General features: G+C 41.6%; 1 protein-coding gene across 5 annotated transcripts in view; it reads left to right on the top strand.

Annotated features, from left to right (window-relative positions):
• The window catches only part of GALNT18 (polypeptide N-acetylgalactosaminyltransferase 18), a 410,401-nt gene that overhangs the window by 69,209 nt on the left and 317,870 nt on the right, over positions 1–23,322 (top strand). The gene's annotated exons all lie outside the window — the stretch shown is intronic.

The following is a 23,322-nucleotide window of genomic DNA, read 5'->3' as shown; positions in this document are numbered from 1 at the left end:
TTAACTTGTCCAAGATTATGTGCTTACTAAGAGGTAAAACCCCATTACTTTGCTAAGCCCCTTAGTAATAGGTCAGGGATCCTCTTGTTTTTCTGCTGTAGTGATGCTGATCAAGAGAAAAAAAGCTTATCCCTTACTTTCAGCAGAAAGGTTGCAGATGAGACTGGAAGAAAGATTCATGACAGAAGCGAGGCCTTGAGATGGGTTACCAAGTGGCTGTTTTGCTGGTATCCTTCCCTGGAGACACAAGAGGATGCCTGTGCCAGCAGCTGGCCGGGACTGAACACTCAGGAAAGCTGAAAGAGACTCCAGGGCATGGCCCTTTGAAGCCAACAGTATCATTTTTTTTCAGGAGAGGACTTAGTGTGAGCAAACCCATCTCCACCACTCACTCAGACCTAAGGTTTTTGGGGGTCCTCCAGGCTCAGGGCATGGGATCGGGTGGGGGACCATGGAGGGGACTGGTGCACACAAAAGAAACAGCAGACATGTCCGAGTTTGCCAGGAACTTCCCATTTAATTGAGGAAATGGAATGAATATTCAGGTAAAGTGGATATAACAGTGGGCCCCTAGCTCTGTGGGCAGATATAGGAGGTGGACTCCAAGGCTGGCATTAGTTTGGATCCTGGCAGGGTGCCAGCAGTTGGGGGTGGGGCATGAGATGGTTGGGAGAAACTGCAGACCTGCTTCCAAGTTCCTATTCTTCCCCAATATGATTGGGAATTTGACAGTGACCTGATACGTACTCCTGCTTTCTGTTGGTCACATGCTCAGATCCTTCCCTTCCATCATCCAACCAGCATTTATTGAGTGCCTAGCAAGTGCTGAGGGTACATCAGTGGAACAAAGACAAAAATATAAAGGAGTTGTAATTAAATGAGATGATCAGGAGCTGTCCTGTCAGCAAGGACTTGAGGAAAGTTAGGTGTGAACTCTGTCTGGGGGAAGAGATTTCGAGGTGGAGGGAACAGTGTAAAGGCCCTGGGGTAGGAATGTGCCTGGTGTGTTTGAGGAACCGTGGGTTAGCTAGTGTGGCCAGAGCAGAGTGATTATGGAAGAAAGGGGTGGGGGATGAGGCCAGAGAAGTGCTGGTTGGAGAGCAGATTGTGCAGGCCTTGTAGGCCACTGTGGGAGAAATGGGGAGCTATGGGCAGGGGTTAGCAGAGAAGCCCAGCTTTTAAAGGCATCAATCCAGGCTGTTCTGTGGCTACTCCCTGAGCACTCTGCAAGGGCTTGACTCTGTGCCAGGCATGTCAGGAGATGAAAAAATATATATGACATGGTTCTTTCCTTTAAGAAGCTCATAATCAGGCCTAGAAGACAATACAAGAAACCGCTGAAGATCTTTTGCAAGCTAACTAGTGTAATGAGGGTTAAAATTGAATTCTAGAAGAGTGCATCATCAGAACGGACTTCCTGGAGGAACTGGGGCTTATGACACATCTCGGAAGAATGAGGAGGATTAAGAGGAGTGGAGCAGGGAAGATCTGGAGAGGGTAAGCTCAGATCTTAACCAGCAGTTACCTGCGCCTCTCATTTAATGTGGGGAAAAGCATGCAGGCAGTCAGTGGCTGGAATCGGTGCTGCTGTTTTCAGGGTGGGTGACCTTGGGCAAGTCTCTTCGCTGTCCTGTGCCTCAGTTTCCCCGGCTGTAGAAAGGAGGGCGGTTGCTCCCTAAACACTGTGGGATCGTTGTGCTGATGAAATGAGGTGCCATGCGGGAAAGCACCCCCACCCTGCCTGTCATGGAGCAGGCATAGGGGCAGGAAGCACATTCTTTTCTTCAGGCTTCCTTCTTTCCCTCTTTCCTTCATTTCTACTATCTTTCCTTCTTGGAGCTCACATAGAAAACACGATCAGGAATGTATTTTCTGGTTGTAATGCCTAGAATAGCAGATTTGAAGCCCATTTCAGTGCCATTAGACATGATGTGTGTGCTAAGACTTCCCCAGTTACATCTAGCCTGAGAAGGTCAGAAGTGAGATGAGAGGGGAGCCCGAACTAATGCTAATACTCAAGTGTCTCCGTCTGACTTGCCTACTTCTCTGAAATTCTAAGCCTGCCAGCCTGGGGACCTGCTCCTGTTTGTAGAGAAATATTTGTTTTGTAAAACCCACTTGGCATTGCAGTGGGCAGCAGACCATGTCAGGAATGTGCTATGTTTGTAGGAAGCTTGGCTGGTGGGAGAATTCTGCAAGGTGCCCAGTTACCTGGTCAGAGTCTCATTTCCCCAGTGATGGATGGGAAGGACTCTCCCCGATGACGGAAGGAGAGTCTCCTTAAGGAGAGACTTGGGTTTTTGTGTGTGTGTGTTTTGACCTGCTGACAGAATTGCAGTCACGTCAGCCTATCTTCCCGCCAGGGTGAATTTGGTTTAATTCCAAGCAACGTGACTTATAATTTCGATTGCAGGCAGGAAGGTGTGATTTAAGACAATTGTCAGGGAGACTCAATTTAATCTTTTCTTTCTACCCCCTCTGCAAAATGTGTATTTTGTTGTGTGATATAATTTTAATATACATTCTTTACAACTCAGGATAGATGTAGTTTCACATCAGGAAGCTCCACTCTACATTTTTTTTTTCTTTTAGTACTTAACTATTTAAAGTGCTTGTGAAAAAGATTCTAGTGACAGCAGAAAACTGAGGGATGGTTTTGCTTTCTTACTAGAGAGAATTGTAATAAATAACTATGAAACCTCCTGGGCGATTGCCATTTCTTGATTAGCAGGGAGTGTCTGGGTCACAGAAAAATAATTGTTGTATTTACCTAAAACTGTACAGTTGTGAATCTTAAGTGTTTTTCAACAACATCCAGTTGTTTTTAGCAACACAGGCATAAGGATTTTTGAGTCTGTAATTACTTTCAAAGTACAGAAAGTTGCCTTGATTTTTATAAATTGAGAATTAAATGTCTTCTTTCACCCTGGTCCATATTAGGAATGTATGGTATTGTTGTACAGCTCAGTGCAGCTCTTCTCTCTTTCCTCATCTATTAGCAAAGAAGGCTGAGATTTCTCAAGTTGTATCTCAGTTGGGAATGCTCTAGCCTGGTAAAGATCTAGAAATATCTTTACTTAGAATCAGAGCATGCTAGAGCCCAGAAGTAACAGCACCCACACCCTCAACCTGTTTGCTGAGGGATCCAAGCCCCAGTACAATTTGGTGACTGTACTGGCGGCCCTCCCCTGGGCCCTGGAGACTTTGGGATGGGGATGGAGAGGTCTGAATCAAGTCTAGAAAGTTTCCCTCTACATCCTTTTACTTCTTTCAACCTCAGAAGAAGCTTCTGCAGTGGGAAAATAAACCCTTGGTTATATATTCTCAGATGAAGCCAGATGCTTAAGGGACAAGGGATGGATAGATTTCCTTAGATGGGGTCTGAGGGGATCCCTTAGTCCCCTCTCTGTGGCCTGAGTGCCTGGGGCTGGCACTCTACTGCCTGGGATCATCTTAAGGATTGAGGACACGGCTGTTAGCAGGACCTGACTTCGGTTCCCAGCAGTAGGTGGCAGCTCCTGGAAATGCGACCTCTATACTGGGAGCAGACTTCTTCCCAGCTTTCCGGATCCCAGTGGTGGTGCCCATGAAGGAGGGGCAGAGATTTTACATCAGGAAGAGGAAATGAGAGAAAATTGACACTTATCGGTCACTGACTAGATGTTTGGCACGGTTTAATTCACTTCATCTTATATAAGCTTTAAAATAAGCCTGTGAAATCATTAGCCCCATTTTATAGATGAGAAAGTTGTACCGTACTGTAACGATTAATCTGCTTTTCTCATTACACTCTGGGTTCCTTGAGGGTGGACAGAGTCCTAATTTTTCCAATTTCCTGTTTGACACAGTGGCAGGCATGTAGTTGGGGCTAAGTAGGAATTTGTTGAGTGACTGAATGAATAAATAAGCAGGCCTGCCTGAAACCACTTAGTAAGAACATTCATAGCCAGGTATCTGGCTTCAAAGCTGTCTGGAAGGGAGGCCAGGGGACTGAAGAACTGATTCTCATCCCTCCAGGCTTAGGGGTGGCTTGCACGAGGCTGTCTCAGGCTGTGTCCTCCTTCTGGGTCAGGGACAGGAAAACATGCATTTCTGGGGTCTCTTTCAAGGCACCTCACAGCTCATACTGGCCTAGCAAGGTTTAATCAAAGGGAAGCAGCAGCTCAGTAGAGAGTGTGTGTGTGTGTGTGTGTGTGTGTGTGTGTGTGTGTGTGTGTGTGTATGCGCGCGCAAAATGTGCTTTCCTGCACCGAGATCCCCCAGGAATCAGCTGGTGAGAGGAGTGTGAAGCCTTCAGGGGACCCTCGATATCTTTATTTTAATAAAGCTGTCACTTGTGGTCACTTTAAAATGAAAGCAATCTTGTAGGTACAGAAGGGGAAAAACAAACCTGCACCAAAAAGTGGAGAAAAATGCCAGAAAAGATGTAGCTGAACAGGGAAGCTCTGCTTCAAAAGGAGGGACAGAGTTGGGGTCACTTAAATGGATACCTAGAGAGCCCATAAGAAGTTGAAAGCATAGCTTAATTTCGAAGAAAGGATCGAGAATTCCTCGGGGCCCTAGGAGCTAAGGGGAAGTTGGCCTTTGGCTTCCCAGTCCAAGTGGCAGCAGCTTGGGCTCCTGTCCACGCCGAGGCCTGTGAGAACCTCGCAATGGATCCCACCATCTTGAGGTGGCTTTTGGGTGACGGTAGTAAGTTGGGACCAGCTCTTCCCACACCCAGGAGGGAGGTGGCAGCAACTGTCTGCCTAGAGGAGGAAGAATTCTCAGAGGGGGCCACTCTGGACCCAGGAGGGCGTTTTCTCTACCTGCGCTGTGGCAAGTCCTTGGGCACCGAGGGCGGAAGTTGGCGCGGTAGCGGAACTAGAAATTGGGCAGGCTGATCCTCTTGGTTCCCTGGTGGCCACCTGTGGAATAACACCCCCCCATGGGTGTCAGTTTGGGTTGGGACCCGTAGGCCCTTCACAGCGGCCCCGCGCACCTTCACCCACCTGCTGCCGTCAGCAGGCCCGCCCAGGAAGAAGGTTCTTCTCTGACTTGGCCCACTGGGACAGAGCAGCCCATTAGCAGGAACCACAGAGTACTGTGATTTTTCTTTTCCTATTATTCCCTGATATTTTCAATTTGAAAAGAATCATTTAAACAGTAGGGTAGAACAGGGCATAGTAGACATAGGGGAAAAATGGAAAATGTCATTTAAAAATGACTATTCCATTCTTTGTTACCTCAGCAGGCAGATGGCTGCCTCACCTTTTGCCCACGGCCAGGAGCAATAGCCTGATGGGTCAGCCGAGGAGAGCAGTGATTTTATTTTCCTTTTCATTTCAAACAGATTGTGTAGCCCTTGGGGTGTGGGGGACCGGTGGAATGAAACTCTGGGCTGGGAAACTAATTATGCCTCCCTGCATGGCTGAGCTAGTTAATACCAAACTGTCATTGAGGCTGATTCTTCCCTGGGGCAGAAAAGCTTCCCAAATTCCTTATCTCTTTCTCTTTGCCTTGGGAGTGGAGGCCTTTTGGTTTTTTCCAGCTTGAGAGGACAGGAACAACGTTCAGGAAGCTTCTGGAAGCTCTGAAATGGTGCTCTGGGTTCTGGTTCTAAACATGCCCTTCTGATACACAGCAGCCTTACCTCTACCAGCTCAGATGAGGTGCTGAGTTTTAGTCAGATAAACTTGGTTCAAATTCTGGTGTGCCACTCATTGGTATGATGTTGCCAGAGGCCGTCCAGAGTGTCTAGGACCGTGAACAGATTGCATATCCACCCCTTCCCTCCCCACTCCCCGGTAATGTGGGCTCAACGACAGGTCACCTGAGTAGTAAGCCTGCCTCACTTTACTGATCCTAAAACTGAGACCCAGCCAGGTACATGGCATGGTCAGGATGGTGTCACCAGTGGAGACCACACATGATGACAGACAATCAGAAATTCAATAATCCTTTTAAATGGAGTTTTAACTTATTAAACACACCAATGCACTTCCTTGAAAACTGGTCACACATATATGACTAAGACATATTTATTCAATCTATAGATACTAAACTCACTATGCTTTGCAATAGCTCTGACTCGAGTACTTTCTGCCCTCTTCCCCCCATTCTGGAGATCTGTGGCTCGTAGTCCATGTAGTCCCAGCTAGCCAGGTGTCTCAAATTGCAGTGGATCCAATAAAATCTATGAGTCTTTTTAAGGACAGAAAAAGGATTTTAAATATTGGGTAGCAGCATTTAAAAATATAGCCTTTGTGTCAATGTGAAGATCATGAATATTCAGTTTGTACACAATCTTGAGCAATTAGACAGATGCATATTTCCAGGGAGGGTGTGTTATCCTGATGGCTGAGGGGATTGGGGCTGTCTATCATTTCAAAACCAGATTTCCCTGGTGACTTCAGAGTCTGATTTTAAGAACATTTGGGAATGAAGTGTCAGAGACAGCCCTATTAACTTTCCCCAACTTTGCCAGGCTGCATTCCCCTTGCCTACATTCATAGATCTAGGCTTTAGCTGAGAAATTCCCAAGTTGCCCAAGAGAGAAAAGTAGATTCTGAATGCATAGGTGATGGCTGATTCAGAGTTGAAACAAAGCAGCCCATTTCCAGCCTTGGAGGATGGGTGTTCCATGGCAAGACTTAGTCTTGGCTGCTGGTGTTTTTTCTTTAGAGCCCAGTCCCTCCATGTTAAATCCCTATTAGAATTAATTGATTGTCTTTGGAGAAGCACCAAATGCAAGTTGAGATGGTTGATGGGAAGACATGGCTTAGAACTGTCCCCTTTCAAAGGAGACTTTGTATTAGCCAGGAATCCCTTCTAGCTGTCCAGAAGAACGAGAGTTTTAGCAATTATATATCCCCAGATTTTCTGGGGCAACACATTTTCACATATTCTGATCTGTTGTCCCCAGAAACCGTATAAATGAATTGTAAATTCTAGTATTTCCAACATTTACTGCCCTTCTGGTTCCCATACCTGGAAGCTGTACAAAGCCCTTGCCAGAGCACATGTCCCTTATTTTTAATTTAGAAAATACGGCTACAGTGAAGTAAACAGAGCACTGGTAAATGGAGCCAGCTGTTTCCTCAATCAGTCTTTTTTTCAGTGCAAATCATGTGGGGTTAGGAGAAGCACTTTAGGGATGGCAGTATGAGGAGCTCTGTGGATCCTTTCCCCAGTGATACAAACATAACTGGTGAAAATGATTTTACTATTTTTTTCTTTTTCTTTTCTTTTTTTTAAAATTTAAATCCAAGTTAGCTAACGTACAGTATAATAATGGTTTCAGGAATAGAATTGAGTGATTCATTACTTAATTTAACACCCAGTGCTCACCCCAACAAGTGCCCTTCTTAATGCCCAACACCCATTTAGCCCACCCCCTCCAGTAACCCTCAGTTTGTTCTCTGTCTTTAAAAGTCTCTTATGGTTTGCCTTCCTCTCTGTTTTTATCTTATTTTTCCTTCCCATCCTCTATGTTCATCTGTTTTGAAAATTATTTAAAGAACCCCAGCCATTTAAAGTCTCTGAAAGTTGTTCTGTGTGCATACATGAAATGGAGAAATACTTATTCAAGAAAATCTACTAAACCTCAGTTAGAACAGCAACACTGTGGCTTTTGAGACATGATCCTGCTCCCCCTTTGAACTCCAGTTCACAGACAGAAGCTGTTCTCTGGGTAGATGTGGAGAAGATTGGGTTTCCTTTTCCTCCTAGCTCCTATTCTAGGGCTATAGTTTCTCTTCAGGAGGCACAGGCCACTGCATTTCTCATCTCTTCCAGCTCTGTGTTGCAGAAGCTTTATTACATGCAAGCATGGCTAAGTCTGGGGCTGCTTTCTGCCACCCAACTCCCTCTTGTAGGGTAGAAACTCTACCCCAGGCCAAGAATACTGGGTTGTAATCACCACCACCCCAGCTCACACATAAAGTGAAGTTTCCATGCCAGGAGTGGCTGTTGAAGAAGACCAGTGGCTACTATCTCCACCCAGCACCACACACATAGAGCAGGCATGTCACTCTGAGAGAATCAGGCTGTGGTTCCCACTGCCCCTAGCTCCAGAGCAGTGGTACAGAGATTCTGCCTAGGAGAAGAGGCAGGCTAGAAGAATAGAGTTCTATCACTCTCCCTGAAGGAACTGACTTCATTTGGAACAAACTGTGAGGAATTTCAAGCTTGAAAGCATTTAAGAGGAGGCTGGTAGCTCCTTAATAGCAACAAGAGCTGCAGTAGGTCAGCTAGACCAGCTAGAAGTTTAACAGAGAGACCTAGAGAAAGAGACATCTGAGAAGAACTGTCCTGTGGGGTTAAAACAAGCCTCAAAGATTGACTTCAAAGACAAAGAAGCCTGCAAAGGAGCCTGAATTTAAGTGTTTCAGACTGCGGAGAAATTTATACCTAAAGTCACTATTGAAAATCAGTTGATGAATGGATAAAGAAGATGTGGTGTGTACACACACACACACACACACACACACACACACACACGGATGTAATGGACTACTACTCAACTATGAAAAAGAATAAAATCTTGCCATTTGCAACAATGTGGGTATAACTGGAGGGTATTATGCTAAGTGAAATAAGTCAGTCAGAGAAAGACAGACATCATATGTTTTCACTCATATGTGGAATTTGAGAAACTTAACAGAAGACCATAGGGGAAAGGAAGGAGAAATAAATTACAAACAGAGAGGGAAGCAAACTATAAAAGACTCTTAACAGAGAACGAACTGAGGATTGATGGGGCTAGGGGGGTTGGGAGGATGGGGAAAATGGGCATTGAGGAGGGCACTTGTTAGGATGAACACTGGATGTTGTATTTAAGTGATGAATCACGGGATTCTACTCCAGAGGCCAGTACTACACTGTATACACTGTATGTTAGCTAACTTGATGATAAATTATTTAAAAAGAAAAAGAAGAAAGCAATAGAGCAGTCAGGTAGCAATTAGTGGAGGCTAACAGCTAGATGTGATTCCAATAGGGCAGTCCAGCCAGAAGCTTCACAGGGAGATAAGTGAAAGTGATAGTAAAACGAAACAAAATAAAACAAACAAAAAACAAACAAGCCAAAGGGCCCTGCTAAACCATTGTCACCCTAGGGGCCTGGATAGGGGGTCAGGAACATTGTGCACGTGGCCAAAGATACAGTCTCTGGGGATTGACATTAGAGACTACACACTTCGTGGGGTAAAGGATTCACAGAACTAGACCATCTAAATCACTAAACAACTAAGCAAACAACACCCACATGTCCTGAGTGATCATATCCAGAGTGGCTAAAATAAATGATCTCAAATGTCTGGTTTTCAACAAATACTTAAGAGACATCAAAGACAGGGGAACATAACGGGGGGAAAACAGATAGCAGAAACTGTCTTTGAGGGGACCTGGATGTTGGACTTACCAGACGGACTTCAAAAGTAGTTATTCTAAATTTGTTTAAAGAACTAAAGGAAACTTTGATGGAAGAATAGAGGGGAGTAGGATGACAATATCTTACCAATAGGGAATATCAATAAAGATAAATAAAGAACACAGTTGAAATTCTGGACCTGAAAAGTATGAAAAAAATGAAAAAATTCACTAGAGGCATTTAAAATGAGATTTGAGTTGACAGCACATTTAAAGGTAGATCAACAGAATTTATGAAATCTGAAGAGAGAGGAAAAATAAATGAAGAAAAGTGAGCTGAGCCTTGGAGAAATGGAGGACACCATAAAGTGTACCAGTGGCATGTCTGCTAAGAGACAATGAGAAAACCTTGAAAGCAGAGAACAAAACTCCCCATCACCTGCAATAAGGTTAATAGTATATTTCTCATCAGAAACAATGGAGGCTGAGAATCTTATATACAGCAAAACTATCCTTCAAAAACAAAGGCAAAATAAAGACATCTCCAGATAAACAAAACTGAGAGAATTTGTTGCTATCAGCTCTACCTTATAAGAAATACTGAAGGATATTCTTCAGGCTGAATGCAAGTGGCACCAGACAGGAATTCAAATTTACACACAAAAAAATAGAGAGTACCAGGAAATGTACATTACAAGCAATTATAAAAGTATAGTTCCATATTTCTCATTTCTTCTCTTAACAGATTTTAAGAGGAATTGCATAAAGCAATATATATCATATAATGGTATTGCTGGTATATAACATATAGAAATGTAATGTATTTGACAATAATAACACAAAGGCACAAAAATGGAGAGGAGAGACTAAAGCTACATAAGGAGTAAAGTTTCTATATTTCATTAGAATTAAGTTAAGAGGCTTGGATGGATTAAGATGTATATTGTAAACTCTAGATCAGCCACTAAGAAAATAATCCAATAAATGCAGTTAAAAATCATTAAAGAAATTGAAATATTCTACAAGAAAATATTCACAAGAAAGCAGTTAGGAGGAATAGAGGAACAAAAAAATTGATGAGCCATAGAGAAAACAAAAAGTAAAATTGCAAATGTAAATCCAACTATATCAATAATAATATTAAATGTGAATGGGTTAAACTATTCAGTCAAAATGTAGAGATTGTCAGACTAGATAAAAACACAGATGCAACCATATACTGTCTATAGGAGATATACTTTTGATTCATATATAAATTGTTTGAAGGGAAAAGATGGATAAAGATGCAACTATAAGAAAGCTGGTGTGGCTATATTAATATCAGACAAAATAGACTTTAAAACAAAAATATGTTGCTAGAGATAAAGAGGGATATTTTATAACAATAAAAGCTTCAATCCATCAAGAATATATTAGCAATTATAAACATATGTGCACTTAAGAACAGAGCCCCAAAATATATGAAATAAAAACAGAAATAATTTAAAGGAGAAATAGACTATTCAACAAAAATAGTTGGAGATAATACCTCCTTTAAATCATGAATGGCACAATTAGGCAGAAGTACAAGGTATCTATGAAACACTTTGCTCGACAAAGGCAGAATACATATCTTTCTTAAGCACATGTGGAACATTCTCCACAGTCCATAATATGTTAGGCCATAAAATAAGCCTTGAGAAATTTATAAGGATTGAACTCATACAAGTACATTCTCTGACCACATGGAACGAGGAGTCAATAAGAGAAGGAAATCTCAGGAATTCACAAGTATGTGGAAATTAAACAATACACTCCTAAATAATGGACCAAAGAAGAAATCAAAAGGGAAGTTAGAAGTTGTAGCCCTATCTCACTCCATACACAATAATTAGCTCAAAATGACCATAGACCTGATTACTAGAGCTAAAACTAGAACATTCTTATAAGAAAACAGTCATAAATCTTTGTGATCTTGGGTGGGGCAAAGGCTCCTTAGATATGACATCAAAATCACAAGTGACAAAAGAAAAAAATGGATAAATTGAACTTCATAAAAATTAAAAGCTTTTATGCGTCAAAAGATATTTTTTGAATGAAATGATAAACCACAGAATTGGAGAAAATACTTGGAAATTATGTCCCTATTAAGGGAGTGATATTTAGAATATATAAGAACTATAATCCACTAATAAATAAATAGCCCAATTAAAAAAGAGGCAATGTGTCTGAATAGACATTTCTTCAAAGAAGATATACAAATGTTTAATAAGCACATGAAAAGATGCTCCACATCGTTAGCTATTCAGGAAATGCAAATCAAAAGCACAATGAGGTATGACTTTACACTTACTAGGATGGCTTTAGTCAAAAAGACAAATAATACTCAGTGTTGGTGAGAATGTAGAGAAGTTGGAATTCTCATAAATTGCTGGGGGCAAAATGGTGCAATCACTTTGGAAACAATTTGGGAATTTCTCAAAATTTTAAACGTAGAGTCACCAAATGGCCTAGTAATTTCACTTAGGTATATACCCAAGGCAATTGAAAACACGTCCACATGGAAACTTGTATGTGAGAGTTTTTAGGCGAGAAATGGAAATAATCCAAATGTCCATCAACTGATGAATGGATAAAGAAGATGTGGTTTATATATACAATGGAATACTACTTGGCAATGAGAAAGAATTAAATCCTCCCATTTGCAACAATGTGGATGGAACTGGAGGGTATTATGCTAAGTGAAATAAGTCAGTCAGAGAAAGACAGATATCATATGTTTTCACTCATATTTGAAACTTGAGAAACTTAACAGAAGACCATGGAGGGGAAGGGGAGGGGAAATATAGTTTCAAACAGAGAGGGAGACAACCCATAAGAGACTCTTAAATACAGGGTTGACGGCGGGAGGAGGGTTGATGGCGGGGGGAGAGGGGGAAAACGGGTGATGGGCATTGAAGAGGGCATTTGTTGGGCTGAGCACTGGGTGTTGTATGGAAGCGATGAATCACAGGAATCTACCCCCAAAATCAAGAGCACACTGTACACTGTATGGTAGCCACCTTGGCAATAAATTATATTTTTTAAAAAAGTGATGGATAAACAAAATAGTATATCTGTGTAATAGAATATTATTCAGCCATACATACCACAGCATAGATGAGCCTTGAAAACATTATGCTAAGGGGCGCCTGGGTGGCCCAGTCGGTTAAGCGGCCGACTTCGGCTCAGGTCATGATCTCATGGTCCGTGAGTTCGAGCCCCGTGTCGGGCTCTGTGCTGACTGCTCAGAGCCTGGAGCCTGTTTCAGATTCTGTGTCTCCCTCTCTCTCTGACCCTCCCCCGTTCATGCTCTGTCTCTCTGTGTCTAAAAAATAAATAAACGTTAAAAAAATGAAAACATTATGCTAAGTGAAAGAAACTAGATGCAAAAGATTACATATTGTATCATTTCATTTATATGAATAGGTAAGTCTGTAGAGACAGAAAGTATATTAGTATTTGCCTAGGGTTGGATGTGGGAGTGGGGATGGGAAATGGAGAGTGACTGCTATTGGGTACAGGGCTTCTTTAGGGAGTGATGAAAATGTTCTGAGATTAGGTTGTGGTGATGGAAGCACATGGCTCTGTGAATATACTAAAAACCATTGATTGATACCCTTTAAGTGGACCAGTGGAATGGTATGAGAATTATATATCAACAAAACTGTTTAAAAATTCCATGGGGTTATTAATTTTAAGAACTAACTTAAGCTAGTGAGTTTCTAACTTTGGTGGATGGAAGAGAGCCTTTCTGCATTGAAGACATTCTGGAATGAGGTCTATCCAGAAAGGAGCTGCAAATATTAATGTACTGTGGCCATCTAGACCTTAAAGGACTGTGCTTTCTCCTCTCTCTCCATACACACATAGAGTCTGGTGCAGAGTAAAATCTACTTTCAATTCCTAAAAGAGGTATTTACTATGTTTGTCTCCTAGCAAAGAAGAGAGGAGCTGAGAAGCAATTCAAAGCATCCTTCATTTAAAATTCTACCACTCCTCATTGTACAAACATGAGGACCAGTTCTTTGAAAAGCCACACACAGCAGAGGGAAACAATGTTCCGGTGATCATGGGGCTCATCTTTGAAATCTTATCCACGGAACTTGAGAGTGCAGTTGAGAAAGCCTGGAAATTTTTAGATGGTGAAATCACTTATAGTAGCCTCTGGAGACTGTTGAAACAAATCAGGTGTGGTCCAGTTCCATAAATTTCCCACTGGTATTTGAGATGTGGCATGTGGAGAAAAGGGAACAAAAGCCCTTATACACCTGACAACTCTTTTGTTAGTACCAATCTGTTTCTGGAGAAGGAAGGTCAAGCTTCATGGTGACTTTCAGAAATTTGGAAAGCTGAGGAAGGGATTTGGGATAGACTTTTCAGGTCAGAGATATTTTAGACTCATGAACAGACAAGGTGGAAGGATCCCTGGAGACCCTCTAGTCCCAGGGCTGCAAATCCAAATGGCAGGCAGGTAACTTAAGTAGCTGATAAGGGCTTGTTGTAATATAACAAGGAACAGTTGGGACTACAGAGAAGTGGACATTGTATGTCTTGCCTAGAGGGGGCTGTAGTGGTCAGATTGGAAAAAAAAAAAAAAAAAAAAAAAGCTTGAGTCACGCCTGTTCTAGTCTGACTCCTGACATTTTATCTACAAGAAAGGTGATCAGAGGCCTTGAGAAGGAAATGACTTGTTTAAGTTCAGAGTACTGTACCTTCTGTTTATACTTTAGAGCTGTGTTAAAAGATTTCCAGGATGAGAGCATCTGGGTGCTTGAGCCAGTTAAGCGTCCAACTCTTGATTGTGGCTCAGGTCATGATCTCGCGGTTCGTGAGATTGAGCCCTGCGCCAGGCTCTGCACTAATAGAGCAGAGTCTGCTTGGGATTGTCTCTCTTCTTCCCTCTCTGCCCCTCCCCTGCTCATGCTCTCTTTCTCAAAATAAATAAATAAACTTAAAAAGGAAAAAGATTTCCAGGATGGGCCCCAGACTCCCTTGAAAATAAGCTCCTGTTCTGCCTTTGGCATTTGAAAGAGTTGGGACTCCCTTAAAATCATGGGTTTTTTCTAGGCTCTCTATTTTGTTCCATTGATCTACGTGCTTGTTTTTGTGCCAGGACTATACTGTTTTGATTACTACAGCTTTGTAGTGATCTTGAAATCTGGGATCATGTTACCTTTAGTTTTGTTCTTCTTTTTCAGGATTGCTTTTGCTACCGAGGGTCTTTTGTGGTTCCCTACAAATTTTAGGATTTGTTCTAGTCCTGTGAAAAATGCTGTTGGTATTTTGATAGGGATTGCATTAAGTCTATAGATTGCTTTGGGTACTATGAACATACTAATCTATGACAAAGAAGGCAAGAATACATAATGGGAAAAAGACAGTTTTTAACAAATAGTGTTGGGAAAACTGGACATCTACATGCAATAGAATGAAAATGCACTACTGTCTTATATCATACACAAAAATAAAATCAAAATGGATAAAATACCTCAATGTGAGACCTGAAACCATAAAATCCTAGAAGAAAACATAGGTAGTATTCTCTCTGACATCAGCTGTAGAAACATTTTTCTAGATATATCTCCTTTGGCAAGGGAAACAAAAGCAAAATTAAACTATTGGGACTACACCAAAAGAAAAAGCTTTTGCACAGTGAAGGAAACCATCAACAAAACAAAAAGCTTACCAAATGGGAGAAGATATGTGCAAATGGTATATCTGATAAGGTGTTAATATCTGAAACGTATGAAGAACTTACATAGCTCAACACCAAAAAAACAAATCCAATTAAAAATGGGCAGAAGGCGTGAATAGACATTTTTTCAAAGAAGATATACAGGGGACCCAGACACATGAAAAGATGCTCAACATCACTAACCATCAGGGAAATGAAAATCCAAATGACAAAGGTATATCACCTCACAACTGTCAGAATGGCTAAAATAAAATAAAATAAAATAAAATAAAATAATAAAAAAATAAGAAGTTTTGGTGAGGATGTGGAGAAAAAGGAACCATTGTTGGTGGGAATGTAAGCTGGTGCATCTACTGTGGAAAACATTATGGAAGATCCTCAAAAAATTTAAAAGAGAATTACCATATGATCCACTACTTGATATTTACCCAAAGAAAATGAAAACACAAATTCAAAAAGATATATGCACCCCTATGTTTATTGCAGAATTATTTACAGTAGCCAAGATACGGAAGCAATCTAGGGCACCTGGGTGGCTCAGTCAGTTGGGCATCTGACTTTGACTCAGGTCATGATCTTGTGGCTCGTGAGTTCGAGCTCTCCACTATTAGTGCAGAACCCGCTTTGGATCATCTGTCTCCCTCTCTCTCTGCATCCCCTGCTCGCTCTCTCTCTCTCTCTCTCTCTCTCTCTCTCTCTCTCTCTCAAAACTAAATAAAATTGTTAAAAAATCTTAAAAAAAGATATGGAAGCATTCCAATTGTCCATCCATAAATGAATAGATAGATAAGATGTGGTACACACACACACACACACACACACACACACACATACACACACACACACACTGGAACATTACTCCGCTGTAAAAAAGAATGAAATCTTGCCATTTGCAACAACATGATAGGATCTAGAGGGTACAATGCTAAGTGAAATAAGTCAGAGAAAGACAAATACCATATGATTTCACTCATATGTGAAATTTAGGAAAGAAAACAAATGAATAAAGAAAAAAAAAGAGGCAAACAGACTCAAATACAGAGAACAAACTGTTGGTTTCCAGAGAGGAGGTGGGTGGGTGGATCAATGCAGTATGTGAAGGAGATTAAGAGTACACTTATTGTGATGAGTACTGAATAATATATAGAATTATTGAATCACTGTATTGTACACCTGAAACTAATATAACACTGCATGTTAATTATACTTATTTTACAAATAAATAAATAAAAATTCACAGAGTTGGGACTCCCAATGGTAGAATTTTTACGTGAAATATGTTCCTATGTTTTTCACTGTCTCTAGTTTCCTAAGAAGGAATTTGTATATATCTTTTTTTGAATTTAATGTTTTGAGCTTATGCCAGGGTCCGGAAGTGTGTTGTGTGCCCACAGGTGTGGGAGCATGGTTTCTCCAGGGAATCATGAGAGAAACTTTGGGGAGGAAGCCCCTTGTTTTGGCCCTGGAAAGTGGAAGACAGTAGTGAGAAGGCTGACTGGCTCAGGATTATCTAGAAAACTCAGTCCATTTCCTTGTAGGAACAGCATGTCAATATGTTTTTCTCTGCTGAACAATGTGTGGGAAACATCTTTGATTTTTTTTTTCGTAACTGTGCACATAATTTCTTAGCATTTTGCTTCCGGGAATTGATTAAAGTTTTTCTGTCTGTTTAGAATCATTAAATAGAAAAATGTCTGCTGGAGACAGATTGACGGTGTTTCTGGGGACTCACTAAGAGAATAGGAGTCTCCTTAACTGGTTAGCAAGTTTGTTCCGATCTGTGCTGAATAGACACGAATAGCTAATGTTTATTGAGTATTTATTATGTACCAGGTACTATATATGAATTATATCACTTACCTTCATAGCAACAGTCTGAGATAGGTACTTTTATTATCCCCCTTTTCTGATATTAAAATTGAGGCACAGGAACATTGACTAATATACCCATGGTTACATAGTTACCGGTAATAGGGAAAAAATTAACTCCATGTGGTCTGACAGCAGAGTCTGAACCCATCAAAACTGTATTATGTCAAAATCAGAACATTTAAGTCCTTGTGGTGTCTAATCACAGCTTTCAGAATTAGAGATGTGTTCTCAGGTCCTCAAACCTTGTAGCTGGTGTGTTTTGGTCCCTTCAAAGAGTATGCGAGACCATTTGTATGACTGGGCTGATTGTATTTCTATCTAGCACTAAAGAGGATGTACTTCCATCACTAACAGCCTCCTTTAACCATCACTCCCCCAATACCCACTCAGAAGCAAGCATTTACATGAAGTTGTTTAAAAATGACAGCAGTATGTCCTGGGAGGGGGTGGGGGTGGCTGCTTTCCTTGTGGACAGAATGACTGGTTGAAGATATAAGGGAGGAAGAGAAAGTTCAGGCTGTCAAGGCCTCCCCCACTCTGGCCTATAAAATAGAAAGGGAGTATTTGGGACAATCTTCAGTTACAAATGAGGAACCTGAGAGACACAGATGAGAAAGAACTCCGTGAAGTTCATTCAGTTCAGTCAACCATAGGCTAAATAGTGTGCTACATGCTTTATGTATGTGATCTCAGTCAATCCTCATAATAACCTTGGTCAGCATACAGAACATTCCTGTTTCACCAATGAAGAAATGGAGGTTTCAGAAACAAATTAGGGGGTGGCATTTCACTCATATATTCCTAGTGTATTGGTACAGCATAATAGCCAGGGTCCTTCTGTTCGATTTGTACCTCTTTTATTTAGAAGAAAGGAAGTTAACTGCAGTACCAGCTTCCAAACCTCAGTGGTTTTTAACCAGTAAAAATGTATTCCTCACTTACCCAGTTATCAGTGTAGAAGTCTCTGGTGAGCCGACAGTCTTCCTTGTACCCAAAGATATAGGCTTGGGCCTTGTAGTCTTCTGCTATGGACCCTCTGCATGGAGCCAGCAGAAACAGGAGGGAACACGGAGAACCTCAGGGAAGGCTTTCATGGGCCAGGACTCAAAGGAGCGCATGATTTCTGCCATATTTTATTGGCAGGAACTCAGTCATGTAGTGTTCCCTTACTGCAGGGGAAGCTGGGAAATGTAGTCTGGTAGCCCAGGAAGAAAAGGAAATGAGTTTTAGTGAACATTTGGCAGTGTGCCACATTATCATGCTCTATTGGTTGTTATATATTTGAGTCTCACCTTAGATTAGGTCACAAAGTCAGCAAGTGACAGAGCCGGGAGTGGGACCCAGGTTTGTCTAACCCCAGATCTGGATTCTTTGCACGTTCTCTTACTCTCTTCCAATGGCCAGATCAAGTTCTGTGGCTCTGGATGCAGGGAGTGTTCCACGTGACCGTGTGGTGCCTGCCTTCCTAGGCCATATAGTTCTATGACTCTTGTGGATGCCCTCCCTGTACCTTGCCATGGACTATTTGGGCTGTGGATCTGAGAGTGGGTTATTGGGAATTTTTGTGAGCAGACCCAGGGTCAGGCCTTTGAAGCTCCTGGCTTGTATGGTGCTCAGTGGCTATGCTAGGAGTGATGGACAAACTGTGTCACTTTTTCCAGCCAGGCTCAGACTGTCATTAGCATTCAGTAAGGCTGTGAGTCTTGTACAAATCAGCTGTTTAAGGCTTAAAAAAACACAAACTACTGAATGCCTCTCTTGGTTGAAGCTCCTATGAGTTGGAGCTAACAGTTTTCCATGCTGTTGAAAAGGAAAAGGGGAGCCATGGTATAGTGTTTTCATATTTGGGAGTTGTTTTTAGCAATGTGGCCAAATGTGAAGGTCTCATGGAATGTGGATATTCACTTTCTTTGGCAAAGGGCATTGCTTGCTCTGTTTTAGAGCTCCAGGTCTTGTTTATTCTGAGGCACAAGAAAGATCTATTGGCTTCATCCATGTGCTTCTTTCCTGGAAAAAAGGCTGGTTTGAATACCTTGTCACCCACTTCCTCACTGGCCCATGGCCCAAGTTGCAGAGTGACTGCAGGCCCTCTCTCCCTCCAGTCCTATGGGGACTCTCAGAGGAGGGACACACAGCTAAACAGCAAGGTCCAAACACTTCATCCCTTTATTCAGGGATTCAGGGTCACTTTATTTTCTCCTGCCATTTGGGAAGGTGATTCCATGCGTGGGGATTCCATGCATGCAGTCCTTCCCAAGGTGAAGTCTTGGTGTACTGTGTCAGTTTTGACCGCAGTCACAGTGCCTACTGGTGTAACTGATTCTGCTGCCTCAGCCCTGAGCAGAAATAGGTATGGTAGTTAAAGAGTTCTTATGGGCACTGCTTGTTTTATGGTAATGAAGTGGGCACTAGGAGTTTTCCTAGTTCCAGGTGTCTGGGTGTTAGAAACAAATAACATCTGTTCTCATCAAATGGGAGAATGACAAAGTACAAATCATAAGTCACTCTCAATAAATCCTGGAAGCTGGGGTTTGAGATTTTGAGTGGAGCCTGCCTAGGTGTGTGCATAGAGTGTTGGCAGTATTCCCCTTTGGATAGAGAAAGTAGAACTAAAATTTCCCGAGCCTGGAGCTGACCCAGACAAATCTCTTCTTGCTTCATGGCGTCCCTGAGTTTTCATCCACCAGAATTGGAAGATGAAGTTGGGTTGGTCAGCATGCTGAATGATTAGGAAAAGAGGATATTACCGAGCCTAGCATCTGCCTGATCCAAGGAGAGAATTTATAACCAGTTGGCAGAGGTAAGAATTGATTTACCTGATAGGAATCAAGGTATTACATCATTGTTCCTTCTTTCCTTCCATCTATCCATTCATGCATGCATCCATTGATTTAGTCAACAGACAATGCCATATTCTATCTAGTTGCCCAGAAGGATACAAAGGGGAAGATGTAGTCCCTGCCTACAAGTTCATAGGCCAATATGGGGGTGAAGACATGGACAGAGGTTATAAATACCCAACATGGCATGTGAGAAGTGCCATAAGAAAGAGACCAACAAGAGAAGGTCAGCAGAGGGTGGACCCATTTCCAGCTGAGCAGATGTGCATAGGTTTGGGGAAGTGTTCACAGAGAAAGAGATATCTGAACTGATCACCGAAAGATGGGTTGGATTTTAACTGCAAAAGGTTGGGGAAAGGAAGGAAGGAAGAAAGACCTATGTGTATAAAGATGTGGAAGTTAGAAAAGAAAATGTAGATTCGTGAAATGCCTAATCAGTAGAAACATGCCACTCAGTGAATCAGAGGAAAGGCTTTCTGTCTCTTTGTTTTTCTCTCTTTCACCTCAGATTTCTGCATTTGGGTTTATATGAATCTTACAGATGATGAAGAAGTCTTCTTGCTTAATCTTTGAAGTGGGGGCATGGGAAGCTGGAGCGGGTGTGGGGCTTCATCTTGCCTTCACCAGCATGGACTTTTCTCGCCTCTTTCACTTTGAGCACCTGCCAGGGGACATTAATTTTCCTTGTTATAGGTTGGCTTTGATGTTGATGCCTGGTCTTACTCCACTAGGATATAACTTCTGAAATGGAATTTGTGAGGACATTAGATTTTAAGCACCAATCTCAGCTTTTCCTACTTTAGGGGATTTCCCCTGTGCAACTGTGGGTGATCCAGCAAGGCTGAGTCTAGAGCTCCCATTCAAAGACTGCCTTGAGCTAAAGGGAGCTCCTTCCTAGATATGGTCTTAGATGTGGCTGCTGCTCATTCCCATCTCACAAAAACTGGGAATCCACAGCCCGCTCTTGCATCTCTCATTGATTTGGTGTGTAACTGATTCTTCAGAGGCAAATCTGCTTGACTGACCATGTCAGTCTATATGACATAGTGACTTGGGCATTCATGGTGTCTCCAGCCAGTGTTCACCCCTCTGGAATATTGTTTCATCCAAATCTCAAGTTGCCCTCATCATCCTTGAGGGAGTGAGCCAATGAAGGTTGATACTCAAATATATGAGTAACTGATGTGGCATTTGGCAGTTTCTGGTCAGAGCAGATCATGGCTATAGTGCTAGAACAGGGTGCTGGAGAACCCCTGCTGTGCCAGACAGTAATTGTTTAGTTCCTGGGTTTGGGGAGGCGTTGGAGTGCTGGGGGAGGGACCAGGATGGCAGGTGGTAGTGAGGCATCTGTCAAGCAGTGGGGGACAGTGACTTTTTACAAAATGGTAAGACTTTTACTATTCAATATTTTTAGCATTTTATCAACCAGTATGGTGTACATCTGCTAAATATCAATCCTTCACACATTATATTTTACCAACCTTGCCCTATTTCCAGCCCAAGGAAAAATGTCCCTGTTTTCTTCTGCTTGTCAATAAGGCAGATTTTATTGGGATATGAAGGGGTACAAGCTTGGGTCTTAGGAATGCTGGGCCCTGAACAAGTAGAATATCCTATTGTCTAGCATTAGTTTAAACTTGTTGTTCTGAAGTGTTTTGAGTATAGGACTCCTTTATGCTTTTAAAAATTATTGAGGATCCCAAAGAGCTTTTGCTCATGTGGGTTACATCTATCAATATCTACCACATGGGAAATTTAAACTGAGAACATTTCAAAATAATCACCTAATTTTTAAGTTAATAAATGTATTAGTTTATTTACAAATGACAACAATGAACACAATTACACATCAATATAAATGACATTTTTTAATGAAAAAGAACTATAATTTTCAAAACAAAAGCTACTTTTTTGGGAAGAGTGACACTGTTTTACATTTTAAGAAATCTCATGTCCGGAAAGAAAGCTAGATTCTCATATCTGCTTGTGCATTCAGGCTGTTGCAAGCTGTTGTTTTGGGTGAAGTGTATGAAAACCATTCTTTACATGGATATATAGATAGAAAGGGGAGGGGTATTTTAGTACCATTTCAGATAATTGTGGCTATTCTTCTGTGATACTGTACCCAAACTGGACAAGTGGTAGGTTTTCAGAGGCTAGTTGCAATGTGGAATCTGAAATCATATAAATAAAAAAAATTTTGTACTCTATTACATTAGAATCCACTGTACTTTTCTTGTACTTTTATGCTTGTATCTTTTACCCAAGACTGATTTTGTAACACTTCACACTGTTTGTTGGAAAAGATAGCTTCACTGATTAAGCAGATCTTCTAAATGTTGATATCTTTTATTCTACAGTAACACAAATTACTTTCATTAATATTACCATTGATATCATCAGAAGCCCATGAATGTTGGGAAGCTATCAAGCCCATGATGGTGGGTGCAACTTTTCCAAAACTGTAATTTTTGCTTAAGAGCTTGAATTTATCATTGGGAAAAATTCCTCATTAGTTTCCTTGAATTGACTAACTCCCTTCTTTAATTTTTAAAATATTCCCAACTTTGAATAATCATTCAATTCTGTCTATCTGTTAGTGTTCTTCCAAGTAAAAACAGCATTCTATGAAAAAAGTGGCTAGTTCAGTTTGCAACTCAAACAATCATACAAGCACTTTTTCTGAAGAATACCATCATATTTTAGTCTGCAGTAGGGATGGTTTGTGTGTGTTTATGCTTATAGATATTGCTGAATAAATAGGAATAATTTACACTGTGGCTCATTGGTTTTGCTTGTTTGCACTCCAGGCTCCGCAGGAATCTCCAGGAGCAAACGGCCCTCTGAGTATTTCACCAAAGGCTTTCCTTTCTGTCCTTAAATGTTCCAATATGTTCTGCTGAGCTCTGCCCACCTCATTCACTGGTGAGAATGTGGCCAGTTGAAATGCCCTGAGAACAGGGACCAGAGTCTTTCGTGATGTTGACCATCGGCTTTCCATCCGTTAGTAATCTGATGTCTCTAAGGTTCCTGTTTACTTTGATTTACTTTTCTAAGACTGTAAAATACAAGCTGTCCCCTTGTGTTTGTATGGGCTTTTTTTTTTTTTTTTTTTTTTTTTCCTGGCACAGTATCATGTCAGTCCTTTAGTTTCCTATCCCCAACTGTTGGCAGGACAGTTTGCTTCCATTTTACTGCCTCCGGCTACTTGTCGGCCTTTTGGAACCAAGTCCCTGGAATTCAGGGACCCCCCTTTTTTTCCTGCTTCCTCTTTTGGCTCCTCTCTAAGTGTCCTCTTCTATCTGCTTGGCCACACTCTTCAAAGCTTAAACCGTCTGTAGCTAGCCAGCTCATGATGCGTTTCCTTTCTGAATTCTTGTGCCCTCACGAGAATTTGGTTCATCTCTGTTCATTGAGTGTGACTGTGTGCTCTCATTTTGTGGAGAGCTACTGACTTGCCCAAGACTGAAATTCACTTATCTAGATCCTCTGTTGGTGTTACGATCATATGCTCCTGCAGATTGGGTGATGCCTTTGTCTCTC

This window comes from Felis catus, chromosome D1 (assembly GCF_018350175.1).
Source record: "Felis catus isolate Fca126 chromosome D1, F.catus_Fca126_mat1.0, whole genome shotgun sequence".
Taxonomy (NCBI): domain Eukaryota; kingdom Metazoa; phylum Chordata; class Mammalia; order Carnivora; family Felidae; genus Felis; species Felis catus.
Note: the sequence above shows the minus strand (reverse complement) of the source record. Positions and strands in the feature narration are given on the sequence as shown.